Genomic DNA, 19,943 nt, shown 5'->3' with positions numbered 1-19,943 from the left:
ACAGGTGAGCAGATGGGTGGGGACGGTCAGATAACTACAGGGCTGATGGGTGAAGTTGGAAGGTGAGTAGAGGGGTGGAGCAGTCAGGTGATGGGGAAGGAGAGATCGTATGAGCATCTGATGAACAGGAAGAGAGAGGTGGGATTTTGGCAGGAGAGAGGGACAGAGAAGTAGAGATTGTTTAAGTCAAAGCGACATTATGTAGAAATTGGCATTTTGCGCAATCAGCATGGTGTTAAAAAAAGTCACATAAGAATCGTGGCTGACACTCTGGATGACATTTTCCTCTTTTGTGAACTGTGTAATGGCGATGTGTCAATGCAATTTACCTGTGAGAAGATACGATTCGCCGGCTGAATTATAGGCAGGACTCAACTGGCAAGTGGCACCTGGGCTTTTACTGATAACTTCACTGAGAGGCATTTGTTCATGAATGTCACACGCCAGACACAGCAGACGTCTCAAATAAATCTTCATATTCAGACCACATTTGCATTAATATTCACATCCATATGTCATATTCACATTCATATTTCACCTGAGCCTACTTTGTCCCCCCAGACGTTACCTGTGGAAGGGAGAAGAGACAGAATCGAATGGAGGAGGGAGGATGAGAGGATGGATGGAAGCGGAAAAAGTCGGGTAAGGGGGTGGATGAAGAAGAAAGAAGCAGCGAGGGAAGAGGGGATGGGTTGAGAAAGCGGAGACAAACTGCAGATTAGTTTAGCAAGGAGTTTTGACAGGTAACTCACAGATTATAACATAGCAATTCAAAACGAAAACATCCATCTTAATTAAAAAAGCTCAGTGCGTGAACAAAGGCATGAAAGGACGAATCCAAAACATCTCACTCTGCCTGTTCTGATCACAGAACACCGCCACCCCCTTTAGATACCATGAAGATCTAATACAAGCTAAGCTATGGTGCATACAGGTTGAGCAGGATCTATCAAGTTTTTATAGACTTTTATAGGCTTCAGATCGAGTGTGATGCAACGAGCAGCCTTGAAATCATTCGGTCCAAAGTTCAGCTACATCACAGCAGCCTACACTGATTTAAAGCGATACAGTTCTCCACCTAAGGTCTTTGTTTTTTGGTAACAAACACTCTCCTCCTGTTAGTTTGAAAGATGGATTGGGGTAGTAAATGTTGGTTGTTTCCTCCTGCAGAGAACCGCAGTTAATGGTGGATGGTGTCAACACATCCCGGGAAATTTCCCGAAACCCTCCTGCAGTGTGCATCGCTTTTCTACTGCACTGAACAATGCATAGTTATCTGTGTGAGTAGTGGAGAAAATTGATGGTACATACTTTTTTTAGGTTTTGGGGTGCATTTTGGTTACATCAGGGAAACAAAAGCAATGCAGAACATGACAATGTTAATCATCAACATTAATCTTTGCAACACAACAGCCAATACCTCTGAGACCCTTGACATCCATTCATCTGCTGGAGCAGTGGATGACTCCTGAACAACTGCAGCTGGCGTTTTATTTACACAGAACAGTCACAACAGAAGAATTATTACAGTGGGGGCTCAGCCCTGTGATAGATTAATCCATATGTAGCCATTGTTAACAGTTTAGCTTGTTTGATTGCTCGTGTTCCTGCACACATAAACCAACTTCAGTTCAACGCTCTTTGTTCGCTGTGACTGGGAAAACTGAATGCTTCCAAGTGGTAGATTGCACCTCTGGAATAACTGTTAGATCCTCATATTAAGGTGTAAGAAATACTTTGATCTAGATTTTAATAATGTTTCTTGTGCGTCTCCTACATCCCCCTCTCCAGTGGATGTTATGCACCAGAGGGTATATTCTGCCTTCTTAGATTCCGCCCTTTTTGTGTGTTATTATAAAAGATTATGATATAATTTATGCTTGAATAATTCAATTAAACAGCGATATTTAAAAGTCTTCAGATTGTATCTAATGTTATCTAAATATACTGTAGGTCCACATAAAATCCATTAAAGTGGACTGAACTATTTTCAGATAAATCTTTTTTAGAGAAATATATTCTTATAATATTCTCTAAAAAGTATTAATAACACCTTATTTATTTGAAAAATAAAGAATTAAAGGATTGAAAAGTTATCCCATAATCACGTTTTACACCGCTGATGCATTGTAACTCCTTCAAAATAAAATACACTGAAAACAAATTCATTCTTAAGAGTAAAAATAAAGTAAAAAAACAAAACATGACTTTGTCATTTAATGGTTCATGAATCAAAGGATTCATTTGTCTGCACTTTATAAACTGCACATCTTAGACCCAGCTCACAGGGTCTTGCTCACAGACAACTGTCTTACTGCCAATTTCACCCCGGTGGATCCAGAATTTATATTCTGCCCATGCTAAGATTTAGACTTAATTAGAAAGTATTAAGCTAATTGGACAGTAATTATTTTGTTCACAGGCAGTGCCATACTGAGGGTTCCCTACCAAACAGTTTGGGACAAAAAACACACCTCATTACACCACTAGAGAATATAGTTACATGTGTTTGTGGCATTACACTGTATTATGAAAATAAGCAGTGTTAAACATGCTAATTCTCAATTCACAAAAGAAAAAAAAAAACATCTTAGTTCTGACCTGCATCACAAAACTGTCCACAATTTTAACTGGGACCTCTGTTGCCAGTTTCCTTGTGAACACTGGTAGACTGGGGTTGAATGAACAGTGTCTTTTAGTGAGGTCACATTATGATGTTGACACCACAGATTTATGCCGAGGAAATTATAACTGTATCAAATTATATTAAGATAAGGATAAAAAAATTGGCATGAACAGTCAGGTCTTTAGAAACTCATACATATATTAAAAACACACACACATACCACATATCTGTAGGCAGTGGATAGTACAGTTCGGCGAGAGTCCGTGCTGATTGGCAGCTACTATTTATTTGGACTTCTATAACTCGCCATCATGAGGTCGCAGGGCTCTCGTCCGTGGAGTGTTCAGGACGAGGAGGTAGAGCGGCTCCGAGGGCGCCCTGGCTCGGTGCCACACTTCTTAACTTCTGAAACTGCGAAGGCAAGCGCATAAGCCCACACTCACTCACACACACACACACTTCCCACACTTCACTTATGGCTTGAGTAGTCTCTCCTAATGAATATTATTTTAACAGAAAGTTAAGGAAGCAAGATTTCTTTGCCTGAGGAAAAGAGAATATTGATGTTTGCGATATAATGATGACATACGTTCACCCTTGCTTCATTTGGGCGTTGTATAAGTGCAGCTCCATGAAATGAAACCTGGCGCTCGCACTTAATTTCGCCCGTTGGTTCAGAGATTTCTTTATTGAAAGAGGGAAGTTTACGTTCTGTTTTTCCGAGTTGCTGGGATGTAAAACGTATAATTCTGAAATGAATCCACAGCCTTGAAATCTAATGTCAAAAACCCAGCTGCGTCTCAGTGCTCTTGGCTCTGATTTAACCAAGCAGCACTCATTACAGAATGTCTTACATTCCCCTCTGAACTAAAAGGAAAAAGAACATTGAGTTGATATGTAAGCACTATTACTCCATTACTCCACTGACACCCCAATCTATCGTGACTTACATCGTGAGCCTGTGCCCATTTCCAGAGTCAGTCAGTTGCTATTAGCCCAAAGATTAGTCCAAAGCGCAGTCTGTAATAGGATACCAGTGTTACAGCATTCACTGTTTAACTTTCTGATGGAAAAGTGAGTGACGTGAAGCCTGGCTGTCAGGCTTGTCAAAGGGCAGAGGGCAGAGCAGCTGCAGACACCTCCAGCTGTCTGGAAGCTCCGAGCGGCCAAAGGCTGAGGACACAAATGCGCGGCACAGCACAGAGGAAATCAGCACGTTTCATCAGAAATGAAGGCAGCAGCTGAATGGCCTGTGATGGAAGCTGTTATTGAGTCATCAGTGATTTTCAAGAACTGGTGGCAATGGTGCAAGCTGATTGCATGCATTCAGGATTTACATCTCATTTCCTGCTCTTTATTTCCAACAAAAAGTCATATTTCCATGATTTTCATAGAGGGGCAAGGTTTTTATTTATTTTTTTTTATTTTTTGAAAGATTGCTAGATTTACATGCAAAATGCACCCTTTGAGGTCGCTATCTGTGTGCAGGAGAGAAGAGCATTCCATCATATGACTGAGATGCTGCAGATCTGCAAAATGTTCCCTCCTAAGTAGCAGCATGTTCCCAAACCAGTTCAATTAAATACATTGTGCATTAACTGTATGTAAAGGTGAGAATTAAGGTCATGCCTTTATGTTTTGTTAGTACAACAGCTAAATACACAAAGAAATTCTGTTTAAAATGAGTCTTTTTTCAATCAATCAATCAATCTCTAGCTCTTCTTCCTACCTTTTTATTATATTGTTTATTTTTTACTATTATTATTGTTTATTGTTATATTGAACTGTCCTTTGGCTGCTGTGACGCACAAATGTACCCGTTTGCGGGACTTTTAAAGGAATTTCTGATTTCTAAATCAATCAATCAATCAATCAATCTTCATTTCTATGGCACCAGTTCACAACAAAAGTAATCTCATGACACTTTCCAAATTGAGCAGGTCTAGACCATACTCGTTGATTTATTTATTTACAGAGACCCAACATTTCCCCCATGAGCAAGCACTCGGCGACAGTAGAGATAAGAAACTGCTTTTTAACAGGCAGAAACCTTTTTAGCTTGGTAAGTAGAATAGGATATGACAGTACACACTGTATTCACATAACATTTTGATTAACTGTTCGATTAGTCATCAATTAGCAAAATAGCTAATTCAGAGTTGATTCAACTGTTTATAACTTGTACGTTTTATACTGCACATAATCCACATATTTGAATTGAAAATAGCTGAACAAATGTCAGCCACTCCACCTAGAAAAATAAACACAAAAACCCTGAAGCAGAAAAACATCGGGAAATAAGGCATCCTGCTAATTTGGACTGATCCAAAGCAAAAAATATATAAAAAATACATAAATATCATTCTCAAAGAATGCAGCATCAAAGTCTGTGTATCTTGCAGTCACAAGAAAGGGAGTGATTGAAATAGTCCTTTGCATGCTGGTAGAAAGAATTTCTTCAGAGAAAAGGGAGAGCGCCATAAAAGCACATCCACCACCGTCCTTCCCTTATCTTATGCCTTCTGTTCAACTTCACACAAAAACTAACTGGGGAGCAGTGAGGGGCATCCTCACACAAGTATGACACTTTATTTAATTAAAATGGCCAAATATTTTGACTGGGACATTTAATGCAGACTTTTAATGCTTTAATTAAGTAAGCTCCTACAGTATTTACTAAATCGTGTCCGGAGTTAATCTAATTTGTCTCTTATTTTTACGTCAGAGCTAAATTACAAAGTGACACCCATCATCAACTTCAATTCATTTAAATGATGACAGACAGTAATAATGAGCTATTTTCTGTTTTTAGCCCAGTTATGCTATTGCTGTATTTGCTAAAGGCAGATTTGAATCTGTTCTGGGGGAAAAGAGAGTAATGGGGATGTTAATTTCTACCTCAGGTAAGGGATGATTTCATGCCTGAGCTGCTCACTTGTAGTCAGATTATAGTACATTAGAGTCATGGCATTATCTTTACCTCAGCAGAGGCTTCTCTACATTTAAACTAGCCGAGTTTTGAATTCCAGAGCACGCTTGAAAAGGGAGATAACAGAATTACCCTTACACTTGACTTGTTGCCTTGGATCACACAAGGGAATATATAGCACTTTACAGTTTGTGGAGCGCATGCTGATTTTTTTGTTACAAAGGAAAATCATACGCTATTAACCCAGCATGGAGTTCAGCTACATTTGCTCTAGTTTGGACTTAACCCTTGAACCCAGATCTGTATAACTAGTTTTCTTTATATGCTTGTTGGAAGATATCCAAGATACTTTGTTGGACAGATGAGCAAACATCCACTGATGAAGAATACGAGATAAAGGTTTCAATTCTTAGATACAGTGCGATCCTGACTTGGAAGATTCTGCATCGATGCAGCTTTTGAGTTTGCAATCTATACAAAGTTACAGCTCACTAATGTCTGCTGGACAAGTAGTAAAGTTAGGTTGCAGCGTTGCTCTCTTGCATTGAACTGCAGACATTAGTTACTGTTACATATTGGGAGATATGTCGGAGCCAGCAACACACATTGTTAAGGTTAAACAAAAAGGGGCCCAAATGCAAGACACACAGGCAGACAGTGTAGACGCTCTGCACCCATACTGAATACAGCGTGGCCGGATAATCAGCCGCGAATTTAGGAAGCGCTGTCAACTTTGCTGTCCAACTCCTAGAGCAGTGTGTGAAGCAGATAGAGTTTTAGAGCTGCTGTGAAGACAATATTTTTGGAGACTACAGCACACTTGAAATGCACCGCACTTTTTGTTTGTGAACTGAGACGGGTCACACAGACATATTGTAAACTAACAATGTGCAGTAATATAGAAAAAATTGAGGATGCGATCACTTGAGATGCATTTTGAATTATTACGCATTCAAACCAATCAAAATCGAATGAAATCGAATTGTAAATCATTTAAACTTACGTCCTCTAGATTTGAGCTCCTCCCCATGTCAGGTGTTTGTAGTGATTGACCTACCAGCATGTCATGGGGATGATGCACGAATTGGAGTTACTTAATGATTGTTTGGGAAACAGGATATTAACCAGATTAACTGTAACAGGTATAATACAGGTGTTTTCATAACCATTTAAGTCTCTAAGAATGTTGCCAGCCCTCAGAGATGAACAAAGGAGAGCACTGGGTAAAAGGGTAAAAGGGTGTTTCCGATACATTTTGAAGAAGCATTTGGAAGATCGTAGGTTGGATAAATGCTGTAATATATTTTAATATTTAAAGACACCACTAGCAATTTGAATAATTTAGATGTACAATAGTTCCTGTGGTGTTGTTATTACACTCCTTAAATAATGTATTTTCTTTTAATCAGTTAACCGTCTGCCTGGGTAATTTTTTAACAAAAGAATTATAGTAAAACGCTGGAGCGGGTGTGAGCATGTGCACGGCTGGGGTGGAGTATTCCCCAGAGAGGCTCGCCTCTGTGCTACAGCATGTTGCAGGGAGGAAGGCTGTGGCTGCTGTTGTTGATGATAGCTGTAACACGATTTAAGTATCCAAACTCCGTAGACTCTCTGGGCAGGGTCGTGGGAAAGGCACTGCTGGAGGACTTTATGTGTGTATGCCGGGTAACTCAAGGCATGTCTTGGACACTCAGCTAAAGAGAGGGCAGAGCTATTATCCGATCATGACCTTGTGACATATTGGATCATGTAGATCGGGGAAGCTGTCGGCGAGAACTTGAATTTGCACCGAAGGTGAACTGGGAATGTCTTCTGTTTGAGTTCCCTGTCTGCGGGGTCTGAATTTTCCCTGAGGGGAGGCTACATGAAATTGGAATTGGTGTGGGTCATGTTCAGAGCCAGAGGCAGGTGCACTGACAAGTGGCCAGGGGGCAGTTGAGGCCCATTTTGACACAGCCCAAGAATCCACTGTTGGACATCGCTGGTGAACGAAGTCAGGAAGAACACCCTGAATCTGCAGACATGTACTGGGAGACCAGGAGACAACTTCTGTGGCCAAAAATACAGCATGCGAGGAGGTAGGAGAGATCGGTTAGCCTCAAAGAGTTTCTGACAAACGACAGAGCCTTGTCCATGCTGTAACTAATGTTGATAAGGGGAAGAATGACTGCCAGAGCATGAGGAACACGCCCTCTATGAAGGAGGGAATTAGAGATTTTGTGAGGCCTTGCCCTTCTCCCTGGAAAGGGTCACAAGTCATCGTAAAGCTCTCCGTGGATGTTGGTCTGTGCCAAGGTTGTATGGCATTGCTGATTCCATTCGTGATTTTCATGGACAGAGTCTCTTGGTGCAGTCAAAGGTGTCCTGTTATTGACAGCAGAATCGTATATTTGCTTTTTGATTATGTTTTTGGCTGAATCAGACATGATCATCAGTCTATTCTTTCAGACATCAGGTTTTTAGCTAAACCTCAGAGTCTGAGACTATGTAACTTGCCAAAAAACGCTGAATTGCCTTCGGGGATGGATCGACTAGCTGCTCCTCGTGACGCAGTAGCTTGAAGTTTGCTCTCTGCCTGTGGTGATACAGGCTATGTACCAGACTAATGAAGAGGATGCTCATTCTGATGGTGAAATCTTTGATTCACCAGTCGATATACATTCCCACCCTCAATAATCATCGCAAGCTCTGGGTAATTATGAAAAGATTGGAGATGCAGTACAAGCCACCAAAATATATTTCCTTTTCCAAGGTGGAGAGGAGTGTGTGCACCCAGAGTGAGCTTGTTTCCTTCTTCAGTTACAAGAGTCAGTCAAGGTGTTTCAGCCATCTGATCGGGGTGCCTCCTGGTCACATTCTTGTGTAGTGGCCAGTTCAACTGGGAGGAGATCCTAGGGCGGACCCACAACAAGCTGGCGGAATAACGTGTCCCACCTGGCCTGGAAAAGCACTGGGCCCTCCCAGGCGGAGCTGGAGGACGTGGCTCAGCAGAAGGGCATCTTGGCTGCCTGCTGCTGCTGAGATTTGACCCAGATAAATGGAGGAAAAATGGATGGCAATAAAACAGCATGTTGTAAAGTAGTTGTTAGAGTACTCCTCAAGTAAAAAAAAAAAAAGTGTTTTTCTTCTTGTTTATACAGTTGAATGTTTGAGCTACACTGGGTCGAATGATGTACGATGTACGAGTTTGTCACTAGAAGGCTATCGTCACATTCGTTGCTGAAGTGTAAATTTTGTTCGTGCTCATTGAAAATCTGATTTTAAGAGGCGGGCCTACAAGCATGGTTTGTGACATCACAAAGAGAGAGAGGAGTAGGTGTCATTTTGCAAAACCCATCTGAGACACACCTTAGAGAATTTATTTTGGTGTGCTTTAATACATGTTTGGAGGGGATTTTTAATTATATATACACCTTTTCTATTCAGATCTTTTGCAAATGACTTCAAGATTGGCTAAATGTGTTTAAAGATTAACATTTTACAAATTGTATACAACCACAAGGATAATGTGTTATCAAGTGCTCAATTATGGGTGCCTCTTCAGAGGAGATTTCAAATGCAACACTTGCCTACGTACCTATTAAGTCAAGTCTTTACATGTGCAACTACATTATAATACAATAGAAAGCATTTAGTAATGTTTATATGCTGCCTATAAATGCTTAACGCCAAACTAAAAATGTTACCAATGGTACTCCTCCTTCATGAGCAAGTCTAATTTGTTTCTAGCATCTGTGACGGAGCATCTGCTGCTTACCAAGGACACAATTAGCAATCCATCAATCAACTCTCTCTCTTGTAGCTAACGCAGATCATGCTCTGCCAAAAAGCATGGGCATCAACAAGCAACTGTTGGCCATTTCCTCAGCCAAGCTGTGCTTTGGCTTTACAGTGAAGAAGATTTAATGTTGAGGAATCAAATTAATGTGTTTTTTGTCCGAAATGGTCTGACATGACACACAACCAAATTAACTGTGTTGCCTACAATCTGTTATGCTAAAGAGGGGGTGCTACTGAACGTCATGTTAGGAATGTGCTACAATACCTTCCGCTGTCAAAACCAATTCTCAAGACTGCAAAAGAAAGATTTAAATAGGTAGAAAGTGATTTGTGACATAGTGATTGTGATGTGAACAAGTAGTGGTTTCTTTCAATGTTCAGAGCCGTGATTAATAACTCACAGCCGTCCTATGGAGCTCACTGTACAAAACATTTGGACAAACACTTTAAACCTCAAAATAATGCAGTCAGTAGTGTCGCCTCAAGTTGTAGATCAATATCACAGTTCCAGAGCGAGAACACAGGAAAAAGTGTTCTTCCTTTAGGACAAAGTTGATCACAATTCAGCAATCCCAAACAATTGAAAGAAACATTTTTTTTCTACGAGAGCCCTTTCATGAGGTAACTCAAGTATTCTAAGATACCATGTGGGGAAAGCAGTCGAACACCATTGATAGATACTTCCAGCTCATAACAAGGCTAATAGGGACTGACAGGACTAAAAAAAACCCAATGACAATTTAGACTCCAGTCACTCAAGTTTTGGACTATGGAAGGACTCAGAACTCAGTAGAGCACATACGTCCACCAAGGCCCAACAGTCCCCTTGAGTTAAATCAAGACTAATCCAATATCAAACTCGATAGCCCCGTATCACTCAAAATTTTTAACCAGCCACAACTGCTTCACCATAATTTAAGACCACGCACCTGAAAGTAGGATCCATATCAGACTGCACCACCTAAATACTCCTGATGCTTATTATAAAGATAAACAACTGATCTCGCAATGATAAAGAAAGTGAGAAAAAAGCTCCTCAATCCTTCCCTTTATCCGGATGCACCAAAGGTTAATGGGGTCCATTCTGGGACGAGACCCATCCTTCATCCAATTTCAGTAGTTTTCATGTAAACCAACCAACCAAACAACAAACAAACAAACAAATGGACATAGGTGAAAACATTACCTCCTTGGCGGAGGTAATAAATCCATATTCATCCATCCATATTATTGACTCATCTTATTGATCTTACAAATTGCGTTGCAGTAGTATCTATGCATGGCTACAAGTGATCCCAATAAGAATCCAGATCTAGCTGATTTAAGTACGTCTTCATAGAGGGTAGTCTATGAGCTAACAAATAGGGATAGAAACCTACAACTACTGTACCACCAATGTGCAACTGAGATAGTGGGAATTCATAAAGGAAGAACTCTACTGAGCGCCATTCTAGTTATCAGTATGATAACTGTGATGATGAGCTATATACTGCGGAGTAGAATCATACTTAAGTTGTCGACGTAAATAAAGTAGTTGAAACATCAGACATATAACAGAAGACTGTGGCCAGACAAAACATAGGGTGAACTAATGGCAGATGAAATCCACCCTTAACCTGTCAGAAACCTTGGACTATCAAGAAGTCTGGCTGCCGCTGTGAGCTGCACTTGCTGCTGTGAGCTCCCAGTGGCTACAGAGCGAGGTCACATCCTCGTGTCCATCAATTCCTTTTGCCTGGAGTGTGGCATTCCTCCACTATCACCATCAGGCAATCCAACGCACCCTTTAATGAGCTCTCCCACCAATTATGATCCTCCGGTGTCTACTGGAGACTCTTGTTTGCACCTGCTAGTATGTACATATAATAAATAGCTGTGCAGCACAGTATTGCTGCGCTGCATAACATTGCTCTGGGGAAAGAAAGATGGATTTGTTATGACTGGGTATTATTCCTCTGGTATATCCCCTTCAAATAAGAACGTCCCTCACTGCAACTCTCCCGACTGGGACAATCTTCAGCATGACGAACCGCAATTATGTGCCGCATAATAGCCAGTTCTAACCCTAACCCTGTTTAAGACACGAAGGGCAAAGTAAAACCCTGCGGGACATGCTGTGACTGTGGAGAATTGGGAAGGAGAGTATGTGTGACACATTGACTGAAAAAGCCAGCGACAATAGACTAATAATGGAAGGTCACGCCTCTGCCTGACATCACCAAGAAGAGGCAGCTCATTCAGGATTTGTGGCTTCGCTTGTGATGAGATACACACAGGCATTAGGATGTGCTGTGACTGTCTCCCAGTTACACAAGAACATAAGTGCTGTACCGCCGGCTTCAGGTTGACATGTTTGCAGAACATTTTGGTTTTTTTGAGATCCGTATCATATTAGAGTTGGGTGGAAAAAGAGCCAAGGAGTGAGTCTCACAGCTATATAAAAGGAAGACATGATTGTTTTTGTGTTTTTATTAGGTTCTGTCCTTGTGTTGTTGAAATTTTTGTTGTTTTTCGGGGATGGTGGTTCCCATATGCTTGGAAATTTCCCCCAGGACTCAACTGTTGTCAGAGGACAGCATCAGACTTCATTTATTTCCTGCAGACTAGATAATGTAAAATATGTTGACAGTATGATAAACCTTTCCATTGCTGCTGTCAGATGAAAAGTCTGCATTTCATCTTTGTGAGAAAATAGGGAAATAGTTTGTTTTTAGCTTGGTGACAATGCATTTATTCATAGTCAAATGGGTTTTGACATTTTTTCAACAATTATCAGCAATGAGGAGACGTAAGGCCTGGGAAATATATTGATATTTTATTGTTATTGTGATATTAGACTATATATCATCTTAGATTTTGGATATCAGAGTAGCGTTATTTGGTATGTGTTGTCTCTTCCCGGTTTTAAAGGCTGCATTAGAGTAAAATAATGTCATTTTCTGAACTCAGCAGACTGTTTTCACTTGTTCTAATGCTTACTTTTACCTACTTAGTCATTATGTCCACATTACTGATGATCATTGACCTCATTGTGTCAATATTTAGTGAAAGTACTATTAGTCGGTCCTACAATATTGTCAGTATCAGGGTATTCGTTCAAAAACACTGTGAAATTTGATCTTCACACTCAGTCTTAACATTCATCAAGTGCTTTCGAGGAGATTTAAAACAAATGTAAAATATGCATCTTGCCAAAAATATCTCTATATTATTTTTAAGGCCCTATCCCCCAGCCCAGGGGGATAGGGGCTTAAGATGCAATCCCCCAATTTATCTTTACATACAATAATCACCAAACATAGACGTGTATGTTATTCACTAACACTCCTTGTTCCCTCTCCACTCCCTCGCCTCATTTTTTTTCCCCATATCTTTCTTTTTTCACACCACTGCAAATTATTTCCATCACTTCTACTTAAGTGACATTTACAAATGAGGGTAAAATCAGGAAGGCAGTGGATCTCAAATTGGAAAAGGCATTGAACTGAAGATAATGCCACAGGCTCCGTAATATCAAACCAAATGATATGAAATGTCAAATGATGTGAAATTGTTGCAGAGCTGAATTTTATGCTCCCACCCTCATCAATGCAGCATTTTTTTTTAGTAACCCTCTATTTAGGCGCAGGAGTAAAAAACCTGACTATATTAACGTTATGGAGACTTTTATTTTTTGGGGTGGAAAAAAATAACAGTAAAAGGTCTAATTAGAATAAATAAAGATAAAAAGGTCAGTTTATGAAGTGCATCATTTAAGATGTAATAGAACAATTTGGAATAGTTGAGTTGAGTGCTCCTCACTGCACATTTCCATGATTATTTCTGTGCCTCCAGGCCAAAAACAAAGAAAATCTATCTGGTGCGGAGGGGGGAGACATGATGGTTTTATTTCACCTACTTACTGCATGCTGATATAATTTACATGCAGCGCATACACTGGATGTTAAGAACATTTCTTCACAACAGCTGCTGGATGCACTACACCTCTCCAGTGACATCCAATCTGAAACAATGTGTTCCCTCTGAGTGGCTAGTTTCTCTATTGCAATGATGATGGCTGTTTTTTTTCTTTTTTTTGAGTCGGTTGCTGTCGTCCGTGGTCTGGAAACGCCAGTTAATTTAGGTTAATTTGTGAAACAGAGAACAGAACGAAGAGCCTGGGTCATTGTTTAATGCAAGCGGTCAATTACAGTGGCCCTAATGAGATCAAACTGATGAAGGCCATCAAGAGTGACATAAAGCCTTATCGGTCACAGATTAATAGAGTCAGTTTGAGCATTTAGTTTTGTTTGAATGAATTGAAGTTCAGTCTCCCATATTTCTCCTAACTATCGAGGTCAGTCTCTTGAATCATATCACTGCTGTTGGGGAATAATGATCCTTATTCAATAAAGCTTTGGAACACAGGGTTGTAAACATCGTATGGACGTTTGTTGTATCCAATTAAGGCTTTGACCTCACAGCCTTTCATATGTGACACGGTGTGAGCAGAAAATCCCGCCCTGCTCGTGTATTCTTCACCTCCCTCCTGAACCCGTGCCCCTTGTTCCATTACATTTGATTTGGAAACCCATTCACGGTCCAGCGACTCCCATTTTCTCATGGGATTATCGACAGGGAGCCTCCATTTGTTCTAATCCATCTCTTTGTCATTCAGGAGCCGATGTCAATCTCATAATTATATTTCTATCTTCCAGTCAGATCCGGCTGAAAGATATGTATATAAAATAGCGAGAAATCAAACATACACTGAGAAAAAGCTACAATCTAACAGAGTGTTTTAATACCTTCTGTTCAGACTGTTGTAATTTTTTACTGGAGAATTCTCTCCACTCATAGGAAGGCAGAGGCATCCGTAAGCGCAGTATTCGTATCTTTTTCGGAGTTGTGAATTTCCTGGTTTTTTTGGAGTCTCTCCATGTCTTCCTCGCCAGATGTGCAACACCCACAGCTCTGGAGGAGCCGCTCTTTGGCGATAAGAAGAGAGGTGAAGGCAGCTCATGTTTATGGCATGGCACTGATGTACTTATATGTGACCTAGAGGCAAATGAGCAGATGCTTCATTACCCTCTCTGTGCATTACAAGGATGATAACAACACATGGATATGGAAATAAAGGCTCGTGGACGCCATGAGGGAGGAGAGATACATAGCGAACATGGATTTTCACAAGCTATGGCATGTATGAAGAGAATAATTTACATGTGGAGATAGATGGATAGATAAATGGATAGATGAGTCTACCATTGCAGATAGCAATCAGCTGGACGAAATACTGACACCTCTCATCAGAGAGTAACAGTAAAAATAATCAGTGCCGCACACTACAGCTACAAAAACTTCATGTATCTTTTATGAGGGAAGGATTTATTGCAGGGCTATTGTATTAAACTGTATTAATTTTAGCTAGGTGGACCTTATAAACTGGCAACTGAGTGTGCAGACACAGCCATGGCATGGTATAAATAATAGAAAACTGGCACCTATTTTTGATGCCTTCCATGAGTTTTTCTGGGGCAGCACGGTGGTGCAGTGGTTAGCACTGTTGCCAAAACATCTACTTTATGTTGATTATCCAGTCAGTGCCCTTGACCAAGGCACTGGCTAAGATCTGGAGTTGGTCCCTGGGCACATGCCCACTGCTCCCTGGGGACAAGTTGAATGCAGAGGATCAGTTTCACTATCCTATGAATGTTGTATGATGTGATATGTGACATAAAAAAAGGTTCTTCTTCTTCTTCTTCTTCTTCTTTTTTCTTCTGACTTTTTAAAATGCAACAGAAAAAAAGCAACAAGACGGAAACAGGCAGAGAGGGAGACTCGAATGAGGAGAAAAGGTGTGAAGTGACAAAGGCTCAGCTTCAGCTTTGCACAGAAACGGCCAGTAGAAATGTCCCTCAGAGCATTCCCCTCAAATGCATTCAAAGCTAACCATTGAACTGGAATTTCTACATCGTGGCTGTAGTTTAGCCTCTGTGAAGAGAGCGCCAAATGTCTGCAGGTGTCTATTTCAACTGATCACCTCAGCAGATTATTTTCCTGATGAGTTCTTCTTCTTACTTAAAGAGCGGCCATAATCAGTGGCTGGAATGTAAATTATGTTTAAATTGAAAACCTACTAGTCGTTAGCTCTGTTGGCATAAGGTGCTTTTGTTGTTGTTGAAAGAAACTGTTTAAGGCTTCTTTTTCTTGGCCCCGCTGGACACATTTTCCAGCAGAGCACTTTAGTCCACAATTTCTGCGATGGTGGTGCTGAGTAGAGTGCTATGCTTACTTAACCCTATTGTCAAGTCGACACAATGACAATAAGACCCTGGTATTAAAATAGTTTCTTTGTTGTTGTCTGTTTTAGAAGGCCAGCCGTTGCAACCGGTTACATCATTGAACAGAGCTGGACTTCACATTTTGGCCCTGCTGCAAACAGAGGCGGGACATGTGGGCTCAGGTCCTGCCAGTGTTGACGAAATCTGTCAGAAGAGTGAGTCCGTTAGAGGATCAAGTTTCTGTACTAAAAACTACAAGACTGCTGATAGATTTGTACACTACTGTGATCAATAAGTTTCTTGCCTATTAGCTACTGCTTTCCTCTAAACTCTGGCATTGCGTGAACAGAAATGCGCTTATTTGACTTTGCCCTATGTGACGATCTCCAAATCCTGAAGTTTAGTATTCTTAGCTTTTCTCTTCTGTCAGTTTGCATCCACCCAGCGGCACATGCAGAGATGCCTGTGACCAAGAGACCTTGTTTTTTTTTTCTTTTTCTTAAATTCGACTCAGAGATTTCACCTCACTAACTTTATTATGCTCCAAGCAGTCCCCAAGCATTTGCTCTCTGAACCCAGAGTCCAAAGAGATCTCAATCCCAAAGGAGAAGAGAGGGACTCCAGAGAAACCGGAGGGCAGACTACCAGAATCAAAAGCACTTTTTAAATCCAGAGACTGAAAATAAGGCCTTAAAGGGCATTTTCATGAGACTGTGAGGAGGCTGTGATGAATGGGATGCACTGTAAACATTTTCACAGGGGAACACTATTAATGGTGGAGCGTATGACACTAGGAAGCACAGACTAACGCGGGATGTGTTGTGGAGGGAGATTTTTGTGTTGAAGGGGTTATTTTTTTCTGCTTTTGAAGGTGCAGTGTCAGCTCACTTCCTGTGATTTCTGCTTACAGAGCCAGAAAGACTGGGTCACCTGGTAGGTCACAGCAAGGCACAGACTCCCTCGGTTGCATAGCGACTGCTTTCAATGTCATTCTGATGCTTTTGGAAACTCAACCTTGTGTATCGCTGTAAACAAGACTCTCCAGTGATGACCTGAGGGATAAAAAGTAAATCATTTCAAGTTAGCAGAGAGGCTCAAAATTGAAAAAGCATTGTGATGTCTAAACCACAGAGCCTGTCTGTACACAGAGTACTACACTCTTGATCTAAGAGGTTAGCTGCTGCACTGCAATAACGACAAAGCCAAGCAATTTGTAAAGCATTTAACGGTACATTTTACTGTACATACAGTACATAGTGCCAGTAGACCTTTTTCATAGCAGCTATTTTGTAGGATTGTAAATCACCAGTTTCAGACACAACATCATATTATATTGAGTATAAATAGTCAAATCCATGCCACTAAATCTCACACACGCTTCTATTCCATCATATAAATAGTCCTAACTTATTGTGACTGGTTAAATGTGGTAAAGTTTACTTTGAATGGACTCCACTATCGCGCATAAAAGTATAAATATCAGCTCAATACAAACTCTCAAGGGGACAAAACAATTGTTTTGTTCTATTCAATGATAGCCTAAGCCTGTGGCATCTACATGGCATAATAGTGGCTAGCGGACTTTCCCTCTGCTCATAGCATAACAATTTCATCTATTATTTATAATTTTTCATTCTTGAATTTTAGCCTGGATACACGTCTTTTCAGCCTAACATTATCAAAACAGAGGAGGGGATATTGCCGTAGCGAGAGCAATGAGTTAGCGGACCTCTTCAGTAAGATTCCCGACCACGTTCGTCGTGTTTCCTGATCTCGTTGCACTCCGTCTTTTCTCTGAAATCCAAAATATTTGCACATTGGTGATTTTATCCCTTTAGTAGAAATTATATCCCATTTGTCTTTTTCTGGGCTGCATGCCACGACCTGCCTGGCACTAGCATTGTTTGAATATTTAGGAAGGAGGTGAACTTGGGCCAAAACGGTGACACAGAGGTATCTCATTAAATGATGACATGGATCTATTTTTTTCACTTTGCATTGATGATATCGAATTGTTGATCACAGTTGTTAGTAATACTACAAAGTAAGGGTTTTTTCAGGTTAAACTGAGTCGAGCCCAGTAGACCCTTTAAAAGCAAACATTTGGACTTGAAAGGGAAAGCACAGGTGAACTTAATAACATTGATAGTGGCTAAATTCAATTTCGGTAAGTTAGTTCCAAGGCTGTAGTATTGTGCATGCCCACTTACTGACATGGCTTATAGGGACACTTTCTATAATGGTGCCATCGTTAACGTTATTGGTCACACCTGGAGTTTTCCTGCTTTGACAAGTCAAAATGTCTGCCGTGAAAAGGGTCTCTTCGCACCAAAGATTCACAACTGGGCAAAACCATTTAAGAACATTGCAGGGAAAAGTTGCAGCGGTATGAACTGGGTTGTTTCAGCTCGACTTATGGTGATGGTGTCGCCAACGATCATCTTGTCAAGTTTCCAGCGAATGTTTATAGAACGTAAGGCACGTCACCTGTTTCAACGTCCAATCAGCACCTCTTGCAAAAGTCAGCTGGTCAAAGTTTGGGAAAGAGGAAAGAGAGGATCACCTCATCTATTTGTTTAATGAAAATCTGTATCTGTATGACACAAGCCTTATAATTTAAATTTACCACTCAACCGACAACTTTGAATGTGCAACTCTAGCAAGTAACTGACTATCACTATGCTCATTCATATGGAAAAACTGAAAGCCAGCAGGTAGAACTGAAGTATAGAGTCTTGTCTAGTTGTATTGGTGTAAACTGGTTTTCAGTGAACTCTAGTCTGAACAAGGTTTCAGGGTGCTCCTTTTGTGCATGTTGGCTAAGTGGAACGGCTCCGCTACACTCAATGGTACTGAACCCTAATTCATGTCTTTAATTAAACCTGTGTTTACCTGCTATTCCATGTCAATACGGCTGCTGTCACAAAGGTCCATGAGCACATATTAGAGCTGCTTGGTACTATGTGCCCTCAGTGGCTCACATATTCAGAAAGCACACTTCATTTGAACGGAAAAATCAGCGAACAGGCATGAAGATGAGATATGAGTGGCTCCTTAGGCTAAACATCGACTTCTTATTATTATTTATACTGCCTGTAGGACTAAAGCGATGGCCTCTGAAACATGACAACAGGCTGATGCAGAAATTGGAATTGGGAAGTATAGCTGTTTCCAGACAGGTTTGCTTCTCCTATACAGGGGGAAGTGCAAATTCAATTACTTATTTGTGCATGTATCTAGCCTGCAGGCCACGCTTCACAATCTAAATGGTAATCGCCAGCCTATTTATTTTTGCTGCCGATTCTAACAGTAGTGTTATATTGGTACCTTGTGAGGATGCTCCTCAACAACATATCTTCATTACCTCATGGGATGCTTGACATAATGATTGTGTTTAATCCCCGAGTAAAGCAGCCACCACTTTGTAGGTGGCATAAATAAAGTCATTTGGAGATAAATGGCGACATAGCAACAGATGTTAAAGCTCCTTTACAAATTGTTAATTAATTTCAGATTTAGTTACAGTGTTATTGCATTACTTGTGCCATAAAAATCTAAATGTTTCCTCATTCAGGCATGTTTTTGACTCATTTAACATCCCCACAGCCTGGTTTGACTGAACAACAGCCGTCATGGGTGACTTTAAGATGGACGATCGGTTGGAGTGTTTGTTTGCCCCCAGCTTCACCCTGCCAGGCTGAATACGCTGAGACATTGTTTTGATTTCAGCCCGAGCTCCACTATTGCCTGTATCAGATTGTCTATGAAGGGGGAAGAAAACTACTACACCCTGCCCTGCAATCTTCACTGGGCTGAAGTAAATTGCTTTCATTTTGGCCAGGCTCCCCTTTGTTATAATGTGACAAGGCTACTGATTAGACGAGAGGGAGATCAATAAACTGTCAAGCTTGTGGCTCAAAAGCAGCACAGGGAAATCAAGAGAGAGACTTTCTCCACCCTGTCACCGGCTGGAGTTTACGGCAAGCCTCCAGTCTTGAGGGTTAACACCCACATATGAATTGACACTCAAGAGTTTAATCTCATGACTAACCAGTTAGCTGCGGATAATGATGTGGCTACTGCTGACCACTATTTCAAACATGGTATTTTATCATCAACATCATGTCTCCATCACAAGACAATGCTTGATGACATGTTGGCTGCTGCACCCTTACTGATGTAAGTATTGACATATCATCATATACAGTACAACAGGATGTAGGTGCAAATATAATAATAATTAAAATTCATAATAAATTGGTAAAATTGATGGATAAATGGTTGAAATGCTGAGAGACAGGCCTATACATTGACAGTTCCAGGATCATCACGTCTTGTGTGAAGG

This window comes from Pagrus pagrus (genome assembly GCF_965226575.1).
Source record: "Pagrus pagrus genome assembly, chromosome: 7".
In the NCBI taxonomy this organism is placed as follows: Eukaryota; Metazoa; Chordata; class Actinopteri; order Spariformes; family Sparidae; genus Pagrus; species Pagrus pagrus.
This window is presented reverse-complemented; position numbering follows the sequence as displayed.